The following is a 17095-nucleotide window of genomic DNA, read 5'->3' on the forward strand; positions in this document are numbered from 1 at the left end:
CTTCATTAAAATGAACCTTGCATGGGTTTCAAAGGATTTTGTCCCACCTTCTCCTGACGACACATAGGTTGCCAGAAAACTGCCTCGCTTTTGTCCTCCTCTTCCTCGGACTTGCCCAATTCCGCCCTTTGCAGCAGCTGAATGTCCAGCCAACACATCAACAAATGCCATTTTTTAAACCTCCCTAAGTGGGCTGCCCACCCCCCCAATGGCTCGGGTTAACACCTTGCGCACCCGGGCAAGTGCCGTTGCTCTTAACAGGTGGATGGGCCCACAGATGACCGACGGCACTGACACAGGGCCCCTCATAGTACAATACAGTGTCTCTGACGTGGGGGGGCCCACTCGCCGTCAGACACACCAGTGTACTATGAGGGGCCCTGTGCCAGTACCATCGACCACGAGTGTGCCCCCCTGCTTGGTCATGGCCACAGCACTTTCAAGTTGCAATACTTACCTCTCCCTGCTCCACCACTGTGTAGTCTGTTCAGTTAAATCCTTCACAGGGACGGCCACTAGAAATTTGGTTTATTGATCGATGATGGGTAGGATGTAGCTATGGCCTTTTCTGCTGGCCTCTACCTGCAGATGATCAATGGCTACCATTTGTAATGGACGTCAATTTACAAGCGGATGCAGTGGTGCTTCATGATCATCTTTCACAGTTGTGATAGACACAGACGTGTGACATTCCTGCCACCATTTTACAATGTCTCCTCTCATGCCAATCCAATAGAATCGCCTACGGCCTGTGGCTTCTGTCTTTTGCACTCCAAAATGACCAGACACATCATGATAGGCAGTGAGGACCATGTCTACATCTCTCCCTGTGATCACAGTTTGATGGAGACGAGTATCGGTGATGTGATCCACGCTACTGCGATAAAGCAATCCTTTCTTCACAAAGAACCATTTTCGCTGTCTCCACAGACACAATAACTGAGGGTCTGCATCGCCTCTGCAACATGTAACGGGAGGTTTTCCCGTGATGAGTAATTCCCAAATTTCTGCTAACACTCGTCTTTCTGTCTGTACTTGTATCCATGTAGTTTCCAGTAGCGGACAGTCTGGACTGGCTTACTGAGATTGAAATATATACGAAGATTTAAAAGTACCACAACACTGTATACTTGTCGCGTCCGTCTGCAAGTCTGGGCTGCAGACAGACAGCGCCCCGAGTAGCACCGACACCCTTTACCCCTATACAGGGATCTGGATTTACTGCAGAGCCCAGGAAGCGCTGTCTGAACAGGAGCAGAGTGCCAGAGCAGAACGGTCGCAATAGAAAAGCAGGAAGGGAGCCAAAAATGGAGTCGGAAACCAGGCGAGCAGTGGAGGTACAGAAACGGCAGGCAGAGGCAGAGTCGAGAGTCCAAGCAGAGGTCAAAAACCGGGAGAGTAGCGGAGGTACAAAATCGTCAGGCAGTAGAGGGGGTCAGGAATCCAGGCCAAGGTCAGCGTCAGTAATTGGGAGAAATGCAAGGTACAAAAACGGCAGGCAACAGAGTAGTCAGAAGTTCAGGCTGAGGTCGGAGTTAATGATAAGCAATCACAAGTAACACGTAGGGGAACCAAGAATGTATACGGCGGCTTGCAAGCCCAGTCCCAAGGTATTTGAGGGATCAGGTCGTCCCTCACAGGCTCCCGGGCTGGTGATGTCATCAGGACCGCCCCCAGGACCAGACCTGATGATGATGCACCAGCCCCTTCATGACTGACAGAGGAGCGGAGTCTGCATCTAGTAGACGCCTGCGCAGAAGCCCTTTCATTGTTGCTGCTCTCACTCGGGCGCGAGCCACGGCGCCTCCTAGTGGTTGAGGGCGGAACAGCAGGCCCCGAGATCGACGACGACTTGTCAGACCGGCGTCTCCTGGTGGCCGAGGCCTGGACAGCAGGCCCCGAGCCCGAGGGCGGCGTGACAGTCCGTCGCCTCCTAGTGGCTGAGGGTGGAACAGCCGGCCCCGAGTCTGACGGCGACGTGACAGTACCCCCCTCTCCAGGAGGGGCCTCCGGACCCTCAAAACCCAGTTTGTCAGAGTGAAGGTGATGAAATCTCCTAATTATTGCCTTGGCATGGATGTTCCTTGCGGGGACCCAGGACCTCTCCTCCGGGCCGTAGCCCTTCCAGTGTACAAGATTCTGTATGGAGTCTCTCACAAGGCGGGAGTCAAGGATACCCTGGACTTCATACTCCAAGGACCCTCCGACCGAAACAGGAGGAGGAGGGGACTGGACAGGGTGAATTGGGGAGCGATACAGTTTGAGGAGAGACTTGTAGAACACATTAGGTAATTTAAATGACTGCGGAAGTTTCAAACGGAAGGCTACAGGGTTAACCACTTCGATAATTTCATATGAGTCGATAAATCTGGGACCAAGTTTGGCAGACGGTACTTTCAGTTTGATGTTTTTAGTAGAAAGCCAAACCTTGTCCCCAACCCCCAAGTGTGGCCCCTTGGACCGTCGTTTGTTTGCAGCTGAAGCCTGTCTAACCTGAGCCCCTTTCAAATTCGTATTTACTTCAGACCATATTGTTTTCAAGCGGTGTATGTTTTTCTCTACCCAAGGGAGCTCCGACATCCTAGCCGAGAACGACCCAAAGCGCAGATGCAATCCAAGGTTACAAAAAAAAGGGGTAGTTTTAATGGAGTCCTGGTAGCGATTATTTAAGGCAAACTCAGCCAATGGCAGATGTTCTACCCAATCGGACTGGTGTCCTGACACGTAACAACGGAAGTATTGCTCCAGAGCTTGATTAGCACATTCAGTTTGCCCATTGGTTTCGGGGTGGTAGGCCGAGGAGAAGGATAACTCAACACCGATGCGTTTACAGAACGCCCTCCAGAATTTTGAGATGAACTGGGTACCTCTGTCGGACACAATATTTGACGGAACACCATGAAGACGTACAATGTGCACAAGGAACAATTTGCTCAAGGTTTCGAAGTTAGGTAAGCCAGACAGGGGAATAAAATGGCACTGTTTGCTGAACCTGTCTACCACCACCCAGATACATGTTTTCCCATCTGAGGTCGGCAGGTCTGCAATGAAGTCCATGGAGATGTGGGTCCATGGACTCTCAGGGGTGGGCAAGGACTGAAGCCAGCCAGCAGCGCGATTATGGGGGGATTTGGTGCGGTCACAGACTTCACATGCTGAAACATAGTTCTTACAGTCCTTGACCACCGTCGGCCACCAAAAGTTCCTAGTTACCAACCTGGTGGTATTATTGAGCCCAGGATGGCCTGACAGAACAGAGTCATGTGACTCTTTAAGAACTTGAAGGAGAAAGGAATTCGGAACGAACAATTTTTTGGGGGGCGTAGTGTCAGGATCTCGTTCCGGAGACCTACGGATCTCCTCCCGAAGGTCCAAGGAAACTGCCGACACGTCGATCCCATTGGCTAATATCGGAACGGATTCAGAGTCTTCGGCTTGTGTGGGGCAAAAACTGCGAGAGAGGGCATCGGCCCTCACATTTTTCGTACCAGGGCGAAAGGTGATTAAAAAAATCGAACCTTGAAAAGAACAAGGCCCACCTGGCCTGCCTGGAATTCAGTCTTTTAGCTGACTCCAGGTAGGTCAGGTTTTTGTGGTCTGTAATGACGGTGACCTTGTGTTTGGCGCCATTCCTCGAAGACCCATTTGATTGCTAGTAATTCCCGATTACCAATATCATAGTTCTTCTCTGTGGCAGAGAACTTTCGGGAAAAAAAAGCACATGGGCGCAGCTGAGTGAGGGCTGCAGTGCCTTGCGATAGCATTGCTCCCACTCCGACTTCAGAGGCATCCACCTCCACAATAAATGGGCGGTCTAAGTCAGGTTGTACTAAAACCGGGTTGGCCACAAAGCATTCTTTTAACGTAGAAAATGCTTGAATGGCCTCGGGATTCCAGTTGGCCACGTCCACCCCCTTCCGGGTTAGATCCGTGAGTGGCTTGGCAATCTCAGAAAAACTCCTGATAAACTTACGGTAGTAATTGGCAAATCCCAAAAATCGCTGCAGTGCTTTCAGCGATTTGGGTTGCACCCACGCCTTAATAGGTTGGATCTTGGCAGGATCCATGAGGAACCCCCTGCCTGAGACCATGTACCCCAAAAATTGTACCTCCTCAGCGAAAAAGACACATTTCTCCAACTTAGCAAACAAGGAGTTCTCCCACAGTCTCTGCAGTACTGAACGGACGTGTTGAGCATGTGTCACAGGGTCAGTGGAGTAAATCAAAATGTCATCCAAGTACACAACGACATACACACCACAGATGTCCCTGAAAATATCGTTAACAAAGTGCTGAAACACTGCAGGAGCATTACTGAGTCCGAAAGGCATTACTAGGTACTCAAAGTGACCAAGAGGTGTATTAAACGCTGTCTTCCACTCATCGCCGTCTCTTATGCGGATTAGATTGTATGCCCCCCGGAGGTCAAGTTTAGTAAACCAACGGGCTCCAATTAGCTGATTAAAAAGATCAGGGATGAGTGGAAGCGGGTACTGGTTCTTTATAGTGATTGCGTTTAATTCCCGGTAGTCAATGCAGGGTCTGAGACCACCATCTTTCTTCTCTACAAAGAAGAACCCAGCTCCAACTGGTGAAATAGATGGTCTAATGAACCCCTTTCTTAAGCTATCCGCTATGTACTCATTCATGGCCTGACGCTCTGGACCAGAGTGATTAAATATTCTCCCTTTTGGAAGACGGGCATCTGGAATTAGGTTTATAGGACAATCATACTCTCTGTGGGGTGGTAGTTTCTCAGACTCTATAACGGAAAAAACATCTCCATAAACCCTGAGAGCAAATGGTATGAAGGGGTGTTTTTTTTAGCTTGGTTTGATTTACTGCTACAGACATGAAATTATCCTGGCATTGCGAACTCCAGCGCACCACATCACCCAGGTGCCAGTCAATGACAGGGTTATGTTGACGTAGCCACGGCATCCCCAAAATGACTGCAGAAGATAGATTGTCCAACACAAAAAAGGAAATAAGCTTAGTATGTAGTACTCCTACTGACATAGTTATCTTAGGCCTCTTTCACACATCAGGTTTTCGCCGTCATGCGCGATCCGGCGCTTTTGACAGAAACCGGATCCGGCAAAATGCAATGCCGGATCCGGTTTCCCCCCCATTGACTTGCATTTGCGCCGGATCGCGCCGGATGGCCATGCGTTTCATCCGGTTTTCGCCGGATCCGGCAATGTGTCGCGATCCGGCGTCTGGAAAAAACGGCTACTGTAACGTTTTTTGTCTCCGGCGAAAAAGCCGGACACGCCGGATCCGGCGCGTCCGGCTTTTTCACACAATGAAAGCCTATGAGCGCCGCAATGCGCCGGATCCGGTTTTTTTGGTCTGAGCATGCTCAGTAGCTCTGCCCACAAGACATATATAAAAGCAAGACAGTGGGACCCACAGCCACACCCAACATGCCACCCAAGAAAGCAACCAAGCGCAGCAGGAGAAGGCAGGAGACCACTGCAGCACCATCAGCACCACCACCACCCCAAATGGAGCAGCAAATGGAACATGCTGAGGAGGGGAGGCCAGCAGCAGATGAGAGACGGTAATTATCAAATCCCCCATTCCTCCAAACTAGGGCTATTGAATATCAAGATATTCATTGGCCCTTTGTTTCTCTTTATTCAACAGCCGCCCAATAGATGCAGCAGCAGCAGCAGCAATGGCAGCAGCTGGAACACCACCCACAGGCATGGAGTGTGGCCACCAGGAAGACAGCACATCATCTTCTGGGAGCCCTCCCTCGCATCGTCAGCGTTTGACGGTAAGTTTTTATTTCCAAAATCCATCATCTCTGTAATATATGTCTATTCATTGCCTTTTATTTCAAAACAGGATTCACAAGATGAAGAGGAGCTCCCAGAAGAAGAAGGAAGGGGTGGACAGACACCTGTAGTGGGCTCACAATTGGTAAGTTTTTTGCATCAAATGCAGAAACACAACATCACACTACACACAACACATAGAAAACAATGTTCTGCAGACCACACACAGCAAACAAATGCCTACATCCAAAGACATAACATTTTTTGTTTTCTTCTCTAGTCTTCCCAATCTGGTGCTCGGCCAAGAGGTCCTCGCAGTGCCTCCCAGGGTCATCGGCGACAGCAACGCGGCGGTCACCAGCGTGTAAGTATAAATATTTTTGCTTTGTTTTTTTGCACTTTTTATTTCACTTCTTTTGTGGAGGCTAATTATGTTATTTTTGTCTCTTTCTTTAACAGCCTTCACAGCGTGCTCCTGACTCTAACGGTGAGGATGGAGGACTCGATGTGGACCACCTCATCGATCTCGTCAGAGAAAGGGAGCCACTCTGGAATATGGCTGACCGCCGCCACGCTGACCTTATCGTTACCCGACGACTCTGGGAGGAAATCTGTTCGCTCCTTGTGGGCCGCTGGGAGGACCTCGATGTTCGGGCCCAGATTAAAGAGCGTAAGTATATACAGTACCGGTTGCTTGATGTAAACCAGTGTTTCACGAACTCCAGTCCTCGTGGTCCCCACGGATCATGTGTTCAGGATTTCTATTTACTATGGAAATCCTGAAAACATGACCCCTGGGGACCATGAGGACTGGAGTTTGGGAAACACTGATGTTGTATACTAACCACTTTGTCCTTTCTCGTTTCAGGGAACAGAATTGTGAATCGGTGGCGGTCTGTGAGGGATCGTTTCAAGAAGGAGTTCAATAAAGAGATGTGGGCCCCGAGTGGATCTGGAGGACGCAGGAGCAAGTACAAGTACGCAGAAGCCCTGTCGTTCCTCCGGGAAACAATGGTCACTAGAAGGTAAATATTACACACCACATGTGAAAAAAAATGTTAGATGTAAATTTTTTTTTCAGCCAGGGCCATACCATGTCAGTATTTTAATTTTTTTTTTTTCTCTTTATTCCACAGCACGGTGAGCAGCACTCAGGAGCCTGCACGATTGGACCCTTCTGAGGCGATCCCTGAGGAGACCGGCACCGAGGGACACTTCGACCGCCCCGGTACATCTGCACCTTCCCAGCCTTCCCACACATTCGACCCATCTGTCCCATCCACCAGCACAGGAGCATCGTGGCCGCCTACATTACATGAAGCTGCTGGTGAGGAGATCGCTTTCCCTTTACCCCACCTTTCTGCCCCTGCCACCTCTAGTACACCTGCGGGTACTGGGCGGCAGTGGCAGAGGGGTCAGGAAAAGAGTTATGCGCCAGAGTTCTTGCATCTGAATGCATCTTTCCAGAACTGTCTAAAAGTCTTGTCAGAGCAAATCTCCGCAGGCTATCAGCAGATCAACTCCAGCATTCTGGAGGTGAAGACACTTCTGCAAACCATGCATTCAGAAGCAAGATCTTCGCCAAACCACACCTTTTTCAGGTCTGTTGTGGAGCGCATGGAAACGCTCTCTCCTGCCCAGCAGATGCATGTAATGCATTCATGCCACGCTGCTCTCCAGCAAGTTACCTCCCAACCTCCTCCTCCCACCACAGTAGTTCCTCCACCTGCACCCCCTCCAGCCACTTTCCATCCTCCCCCTCCTATTACATCTACACCCCCTCCAGCCACTTTCCATCCTCCCCCTCCTATTACATCTACACCCCCTCCAGCCACTTTCCATCCTCCCCCTCCTATTACATACCATCCACCTCCCCAGCACCATCCACCTCCCCAGCACCAGCAACCTCCCCAGCACCAGCAACCTCCCCAGCACCAGCAACCTCCCCAGCACCAGCAACCTCCCCAGTACCAGCAACCTCCCCAGTACCAGCAACCTCCCCAGTACCAGCAACCTCCCCAGTACCTGCAAACTCCCCAGTACCAGCAACCTCCCCAGTACCAGACATCTCCCCACTTCCAGCAACCTGCCCCGTACCAGACATCTCCCCACTTCCAGCAACCTGCCCCGTACCAGACATCTCCCCACTTCCAGCAACCTGCCCCGTACCAGACATCTCCCCACTTCCAGCAACCTGCCCCGTACCAGACATCTCCCCACTTCCAGCAACCTGCCCTGTACCAAACTCCTTCCCCATACAACTTGCCATCAACATCATCTGCTCCTACAGTCCCTGCCCAACCCTCCACTCCACCACCCACCACCTCTTCTGCTTCCCACATGTCCACCCATTCTGTAGTTTTTTCCACACCTTCACCTCTAACTGTTCCTTCCCCACCACGATCCCAGTCCTCTCTCCACACTCCCAGTGTTGAAGTGTCCCGCAGCCCCTCCAGCAGTATTTCCACCACACACTACACAGATTTATAATGTGTGTATTTAAATAAAAATGACCAGTTTTATGGTTTCAAAGCTTTATTAAACAAGTTTATTAAAATTTTAAAAAAGTTTACTAAAAAAAACATTTTTCAATAAAAGTTAAATTATTTTACACTGGTTGTCTGTCATTTCTTTCTGCGGCGAAAAAGGTTAAATACAGGGTATTTAAAAGGTGAAATGGTATTCAAAACTAGGTATATAACTGTGGGTAAATTTTAGCTTTTTGCCACAGTTGTGTTCCTGGTTGTGTTTGAAGCAAAGTATTTCACCTAAAAAGTTGTGTTTATTGTTGGTGATTTCATAACAATGTACACAACTTTTGTTAAAAGGTGAAATACTTAGCATAAAACACAACCAGGTACACACCTGTGGCCTAAAGCTAAAAATAGTAAGACCATGACAAGATAGCCAACTTTGGTTGGCAAAGGTATATACTGTTGGTCCAGAAGGTACACAAGTTTGGTTAGGGCACAAATCTTTCACACTCTGTCATCCTGCCAGTGTACTCTGCCTTGAGGTGACATAAAGTATAGTGCAAAATTGTCCCTCATTACTGAAACCGTCACAGAACTTCTAGTGGTAATGTCATGGTAATCTTGCAAGGTGGTTTCTTCAGAGGTGTCCTCAATGGAAATGGGTTCCTTGCAGATAACAAAATTGTGGAGTACCACGCACGCTTTGATCACCTCGTCCACAGTTTCTGTCTTGAGGTTGATCGCAGTCAATAGGACCCGCCATTTGGCTGTCAGAATACCAAAGGTACATTCAACCATTCTTCTTGCTCTTGTGAGGCGGTAATTAAAAATGCGTTTTGGTCTTGTCAATCCTCTGCTAGAGTACGGTTTCAAAAGGTGTTCTGACAGCTGGAAGGCTTCATCCCCTACACAGACAAATGGCATAGGTGGACCAGATGTTTGCGGCAGCGGTCTAGGTGGTGGGAACTGGAAGGTGTTTCCATACAGTTTACGCCCCATGGCAGACAGTTTGAAAACTTGAGAGTCATTGGAGCGGCCATAGGCCCCAATATCAACCGCAATAAATTTGTATTCCGCGTCAGCGATGGCCATGAGGACAATTGAAAAATATTTCTTGTAATTGAAATATTCCGATCCCGATCCAGCTGGCTTTACAATGCGGATATGTTTCCCTCCACAGCGCCCAAGCAGTTTGGAAACTGACATATCTGTTGAAACTTGTCAGCAATTTCAATCCACCTCTCTGTTGTGGGCTCTGGTAAAAACTCTTCAGCTAAGGAGTCCCACAGTGCACGGCATGTGTACTTCACAATTCCAGATATGGTGGAAATCCCGAGTCTGTACTGGAAATGCAGTGACGAAGGGGATTCTCCAGTTGCAAGAAATCTGTGGGGAATTAAAAAACAATCAATTAGTTTTAAATCACAGCATTACATACCAAAACTGACCTATAACACTTGGAGATACAAACTACCACCAACAAGATTGCAGTGAAAGTGTGCTCTGATGCGAGCATATCCAATAAATGTGACTTACCTTAAAGTCACCATCAGACGCTCTGCGGGTGAAACAGAGAAGCGGCAATAGGTGTCCGCTTTTCTTATGAGGTATGCAATGCGCTCCACCAAGTAATCAAAATTCTCCATTTTCATCCTAACATATCCAAAAAATTTATCCGGGTTTCGTCGAAGGTCCATGCAGAGTGTAGAATAGACCCCACGCGTCATTCTCTTGGCTGTGATGGGGTGGATCCACAAACGTCGTCTACGATGCCTGATGCGCTGCTGTCTCGCTCTCTCCTCCAGAACAATCACCCTCAAACGATTCGCCTCCGCTATAAAATCCGCCAAATTCTTCAAAATATTTCCAATGACAACATCCATCTTCGCCAGTACTTGCTCTTCTCTCCAACCTGCACTTTCTCCTCTACAACCTGTCAAAGAAGGGCTGTAGGAACATGCTATATATAGTTTTCCAGTAGCCAATCCCGTTCGGAAGGCCACAAGGGTCAATTTTAAAAACCGGATCCGGCGTAATCCGTCGAAAAACGGATAAAAAAACGGATGAACCGGATGAGACGGATCCGGTTTTGTCTGTCAAGAAAAAGACGGATCCGGCAGAAAACCGGATCCGTCACATCCGGTTTTACGAAACATTTGCCTGATCCGGCGTTCCGGCACGACGCAGGATCGCGCCTGACGCCGAAAACCTGATGTGTGAAAGTAGTTAGCAGTAACAAATTTAACCCCCTCCTGAATAATGGATGTGCCATTAATAGCAGTGGTTTTAATTGGAATATTAAGTTTCACTAGTGGGACACCAAGTTTTTTAGCAGCAAAAGAGTCCATAAAATTCCCTTCAGACCCACTATCGACATAGGCTTTTAAACACAGAGAATCCTGACCAAAATACAACGAAATAGGTAGTAAAACTTTGGCCGCATCTGCGGGCAATACCTGAGCCTCTGCGCAACCATAGCCAGAGCTGCTCAGAGGCTGATGTTCCAGGGGTACGGATCTCTGACGTTCAGCTTTGTCCCTGGAGTCTCCTAACTGCAGCATGCTCGAGCAGGAAGGTGAGACTGATCCTCCAGGCTGTATACTGAGGCTTAGTAACAGGTGTTTTAGGCCAACAATCAGCTCAGGCAAGAGAGGAAAGAAAAAAAAAATTCAGAGAAACTGTCTTTATATAGGTGTGATATATATATATATACACACAAGAGACAGTTTTATTTGGGCCGGATATAATGTCCCGTCCGTCTGCAAGTCTGGGCTGCAGACAGACAGCGCCCCGAGTAGCACCGACACCCTTTACCCCTATACAGGGATCTGGATTTACTGCAGAGCCCAGGAAGCGCTGTCTGAACAGGAGCAGAGTGCCAGAGCAGAACGGTCGCAATAGAAAAGCAGGAAGGGAGCCAAAAATGGAGTCGGAAACCAGGCGAGCAGTGGAGGTACAGAAATGACAGGAAGAGGCAGAGTCGAGAGTCCAAGCAGAGGTCAAAAACCGGGAGAGTAGCAGAGGTACAAAATCGTCAGGCAGTAGAGGGGGTCAGGAATCCAGGCCAAGGTCAGCGTCAGTAATTGGGAGAAATGCAAGGTACAAAAACGGCAGGCAACAGAGTACTCAGAAGTTCAGGCTGAGGTCGAAGTTAACGATAAGCAATCACAAGTAACACGTAGGGGAACCAAGAATATATCCAGCGGCTTGCAAGCCCAGTCCCAAGGTATTTGAGGGATCAGGTCGTCCCTCACAGGCTCCCGGGCTGGTGATGTCATCAGGACCACCCCCAGGATCAGACCTGATGATGATGCACCAGCCCCTTCATGACTGACAGAGGAGCGGAGTCTGCGTCCAGTAGACGCCTGCGCAGAAGCCCTTTCATTGTTGCCGCCCTCACTCGGGCGCGAGCCACGGCGCCTCCTAGTGGTTGAGGGCGGAACAGCAGGCCCCGAGATCGACGACGACATGTCAGTCCGGCGTCTCCTGGTGGCTGAGGCCTGGACAGCAGGCCCCGAGCCCAAGGGCAGCGTGACAGTCCGTCGCCTCCTAGTGGCTGAGGGCGGAACAGCCGGCCCCGAGTCTGACGGCGACGTGACAATACTGTTGTACGCTTCGACTACCTTTCCCTTTTTCTACTTGTTAAATTCTGATGTAATACATATTGAGCTTGTGAGTGTCTGTGTCTGACTCCGGAAGTATAGATGAAATTTAAAATTACCCCTAGACTGGATACACCTGGTATATGCTGATACAGTACCTTTGTTCAAAATTTTGTATTACGTTATCATCCATTGTGATTGAGCGTGTGTGGTTTACGCCTTCTATATATACTTTGAATCGGTGATACCAATTTTTACCCTATACTCGATACAGCTTGTATCTTGTTATACAGTACCTTTGTTCGACATTCAGTATTACGGTTAAATCCATACTGAGTAAGCGTCTGAGACTGACTACGGCACTATGTATACAGAGATTTCAATTTTACCCTATAATATATATACTTGCTATCTTGTTATCCAGTACCTTTTTTACAACATTTTTTATTATGGTCAAACCCAGACTGAGTGAGCGTCTGAGGGTGACTCAGGAAATATATACCGAGATTTCAAATTTGGCCAACACTGTATACAGCTGTACGCTTGTGTTACATTACCCATTTACAGCTTTTCATATTCTTGTGTAATCCATACTGGGCCGTTTGTGTCTGCCTCCTGAAATGTATACGGAGATTCAGAATGTTTACACTATACTATATATACCTTGTATCTGGTGATACTGTACCCTTTTTCATCTTTTTATTTTATTGGGTAATCCATACTGAGCCTGTGAGCGTCTGTGTATGACTCATGAAATATATACGGAGATTTACTGTTATCCCTAGACTGTATAGAGCTGTACACTTCTGATACTGTACCATACATCTGCTGGTATTTTGGGTCAATTTTCTAAAACATGAGGAAAGTATGGTGGAAGAGGACACGGATGTGGGCATGAGGGGCCACCTGGTACTGATGGTGGTGGTGGTGCATCTGCTGGTAGTGTCAAAAACACAATAGCAGCTAAGGCAGGAGGTGTTGAGCCTGCATCAAGATGTAGCTCTGGAAGGCCTGGAAGGCTCCATTTTCTGGGAGTAGATAGACTGCTTTTAAAGCCGGACAAGCTTACATTGCTGAAACAGCCTCCAGCTCTGTCACCTCCTCTTCTGAAGTTTAAAAAAATGCAAGCACTGAGTCGTAAGTGTGTGCTTCTGGTCAGGAGCAACCACTTTCCTTGTGTCCTTCACCCACACCAAAAGTGAAGGATGCGGCAGCACACACTTCAGATTACTCCATGGATCCCTTTTCACATACCATGCCTGGGTTAATTAAAAATGGGGCCCATCATATACTGGAGCATTCAAAATGGGGGACATCTGACACTAGAGCATCATCCATGAGGCCCATCATATACTGGAGCATTCTAAATGGGGCAGATCAGACACTGGAGCAGCATCTATAGGGCACATGATACACTGGAGCATTAGAAATGGGGCCCATTATATATGGAGCATTATTAGGGCCCATTAGACACTGGAGCATCATCCATGAGGCCCATCATATACTGCAGCATTCTAAATGGGGCAGATCAGACACTGGAGCAGCATCTATAGGGCACATGATACACTGGAGCATTAGAAATGGGGCTTATTATATATGGAGCATTATTAGGGCCCATAAGACACTGGAGCATCATCCATGAGGCCCATCATATACTGGAGCATTCCAAATGGGCCAGATCAGACACTGGAGCAACATCTATGGGACACATGATACACTGGAGCATTAGACATGGGGCCCATTATATATGGAGCATTATTAGGGCCCATAAGACACTGGAGCATCATCCATGAGGCCCATCATATACTGGAGCATTCCAAATGGGGGACATCAGACACTGGAGCAGCATTTACAGGGCCCTTTATACACTGGAGCATTAGAAATAGGGCCCATTATATATGGAGCATTATTAGGGCCCATAAGACACTGGAGCATCATCCATGAGGCCCATCATATACTGGAGCATTCCAAATTGGGGACATCAGACACTGGAGCAGCATTTACGGGACCCATTATACACTGGAGCATTAGAAATGGAGCCCATTATATGTGGAGCATTATTTGGGCCCATAACACACTGGAGCATCGTCCATGGGGACCATCATATACTCTGGCATTATATGGAGCTCATCATAAACTGGATGGAACATTATATATGGCCAATTATTCTGTATGGAGAGATATATGGGGCTCATTATTCTGTATGTTGCACAATGTGGTGGCCATAATACTGTATGGAGTAATATGCTGTCCTTTTTTTGAGCTAGTGTAGAATTTAAAATAGATCAGTCATGTCATGTAAGCAGTGAAGTATTTGTCATTGTACTATACCTATATTTCTGTACCGTATCGGAGCATCATGAGATGTGGTATGTGTTAAAGGGGCGCACTGACACTCTTTGGCACAGGGCACACGAAAACCTGGAGCCAGCCCTATCCCCCCCACAACTTTAGCCAAATAATCCCCAGTTTTCAATGCGTAACTATCTTTATTAAGTAAATTAAGGTTGACAAGCTTCAGTAATAAGAATTGATGTTTTTGGCATTGAAATGGGCACTGTAGGTTTGTTTACTGTCCTCCACTCCCTGCCGACTTTTCTTCCCCATTGTCTTGCATTGGGTTTCGTGTTTAAGTCGGCCTCCGACTTTTCCCTATAGTCGGCCGATTTCAATTCATGGAACCCGACTCGACCATAAAAAAGGCAAAGTCGCTCATCTCTACTCCTAATCCATTGATGCCCATGTAGAAGACAAAAAATAATAAACAACATATTCCTTACCTTTCTGATGAGAAGATAATCCTCTGATGATCATGTAACCTGTAAAAGACAAAAAATAACCAGGTCAAGTGCACCTTCCACTAGGGTAAGTGGGAAGAGGTGAGCAACATGCCAGAATTGGTGCATCTAATAGATGCAATTTTTTTAGGGTGGCTGCAGGCTGCTATTTTTAGGTTGGGGAGGGACAATATCCATGACCCCTTCCTAGTCTGAGATCACCAGTCCACAGCTGTCTGGTTGCCAAAAATGAAGAGGGACCCCATGCCATTTTTTTAAAATATTTGTTTAAATAATAAAAAAGTGGTGTAGGAGCCCTCTGTTCTTGATAACCAGTAATTATAAAGCTGACAGCTGGGGACTGCAGCACGCAGCTGTCGGTTTTGCCTGTGCTGGTTATTAAAAATAGAAGCTATCCCATGTAATTTAAAAAAAAATGTATTTATTTACTTCACATGTGTCGGCTGATTAATACTCTCATTAGCCTCGCCTGCTGTCACTGCTACCAGTGACAGTATGCTTACACTAATGAGAGTGGTACTCGTTCATCAGCAGACACCAGTGACCATTAGTAACCTTTTAATTGCCAGCCATAGCTTCTGTGTCACATGCTGTCATCTAACACCATGTGAACCACAGCACTCTGACTGGCGGTAACAATCTTACTACCAGAGTCCATGACGCAGATGACAGTGTGGCAAACAATGGATGTTTGGGCCCTCCATTCGGATGAATGGGGCATGGGTTCTGGTTTGAGTTCGGGTACTGTTCTGGTACCCAAACAGAAATTTTTTAAAAGATTCGACTGGACTCAAACAATCATGGGTTCGCCCATCACTATCCAGGATGCATCTCTGCTCCTGTAATTCATAGTAGGTAGGATCAATTTTCCTTTTGGAATAATCTAGGAGCCCACCACACCTGATGTACATTTCAGAAATGAATGCTTCATCCAGGTGTGGAAAGTATTAATAAGTAGTGCAGAAAAATATGCACAGTGACACTGAATGTGTAATTCCGTAGACAAAGTGTATAGAAGAAATCAACTTAAAAAATCATAAAGAACAAAAGTTAACAGAGGATGATGTTAAATATGCAATACCACAGCTTGTTCTTAACAGTATATTCTCATATATACATACTGCATGTACGGTTTCAAATCAGCACAACTCACTCTGTATAACATGTAGATGAGTTTTTGTGCCATTAATGACTCTGAAAAATGTGGGTGATTTTCCATAGACAAAATCTGAAAGGAAAATTCACTTCATATAGGACACATGTATGTACCAATAAAATTAAATTCTAATATATTAATCAGTAAAGGCTCTGATGAAGCTTGCTGTGAAACTAACAGGCAGCTTAATTGCCCATTGTACAACAGGTTGTCATTGAAGAGTATACACATTATACATCATATTGAAAGGCTGGAAAAGTATTTAACCCCTTTCTGTCATGTGACATACTATCCCGTCCATGTGCCCTGGGACTTAATTCCCAGGGACGGGATAGTACGTCACAGCGATCAGCGGCGCCCACGTGGTGAGCGCCGCTGATCGCCGCCATGTGTCAGCTGATTATCACAGCTGTCACCTGGCATAATGTGTCAGGGGTGGTCACGGACACGTTAACCCCTTGCACACCGCGATCAAACACGATCGCGGTGTACCGGGGGCTAAAGGGAAACATCGGCAGGAAGGGGGCTCCCTCCATGCTTCCCTGAGCCCCCCACAGCAGCGCAATGTGCAGCGCTGCTGGGAGGGGCTCCATCCCTGCAGGTCCCCAAATCCAAGATGGTGACGGGACCTTCGGGGGCCTGCAGGGAGCTGGCTTCCTCATGCCTGCAAAGCGTAGGCAAGGAGGAAGCCTTAAGCAATGCCTGTGACAGATCGCTGATCTGTCACAATGATCTGTGATGTGACAGATCAGCGATCTGTCACAGGACAGTGATGTCCTACCTGGGACAATGTAATAAAGTTAAAAAAAAAGTGTAAAAATAATTTTTTAAAAATCGCTAAATAAATTTAAAAAAAAAATATTCCCTAATAAATTCATTTTTTGGAAATAAAAAAAAACAATAAGAGTACACATATTTGGTATCGCCACGTCCATAACGACCCGCCCTATAAAACTGTCCCATTAGTTAACCCCTTTAGCGAACCACTTAAAAAATAAAAATAAAAAATGAAGCAAAAAATAATGATTTTTTATCATACCGCCGAACAAAAAGTGCAATAACGCGTGATCAAAAAGATGCATATAAATATGCATGGTACCGCTGAAAACGTCATCTTGTCCTGCAAAAAAAGAGCTGCCAAACAGCGTCATCAGTAAAAAATAATAAAGTTATAGCTCCAAGAATAAAGTGATGCAAAAATAATTATTTTTTATATAAAATTGTTTTCATTGCGTAAAAGCGCCAAAACATAAAAAAACTACCTAAATGAGGTATCGCTGTA

This window comes from Dendrobates tinctorius, unplaced genomic scaffold (assembly GCF_039654945.1).
Source record: "Dendrobates tinctorius isolate UK_male_01 unplaced genomic scaffold, ASM3965494v1 ptg000064l, whole genome shotgun sequence".
NCBI lineage: Eukaryota > Metazoa > Chordata > Amphibia > Anura > Dendrobatidae > Dendrobates > Dendrobates tinctorius.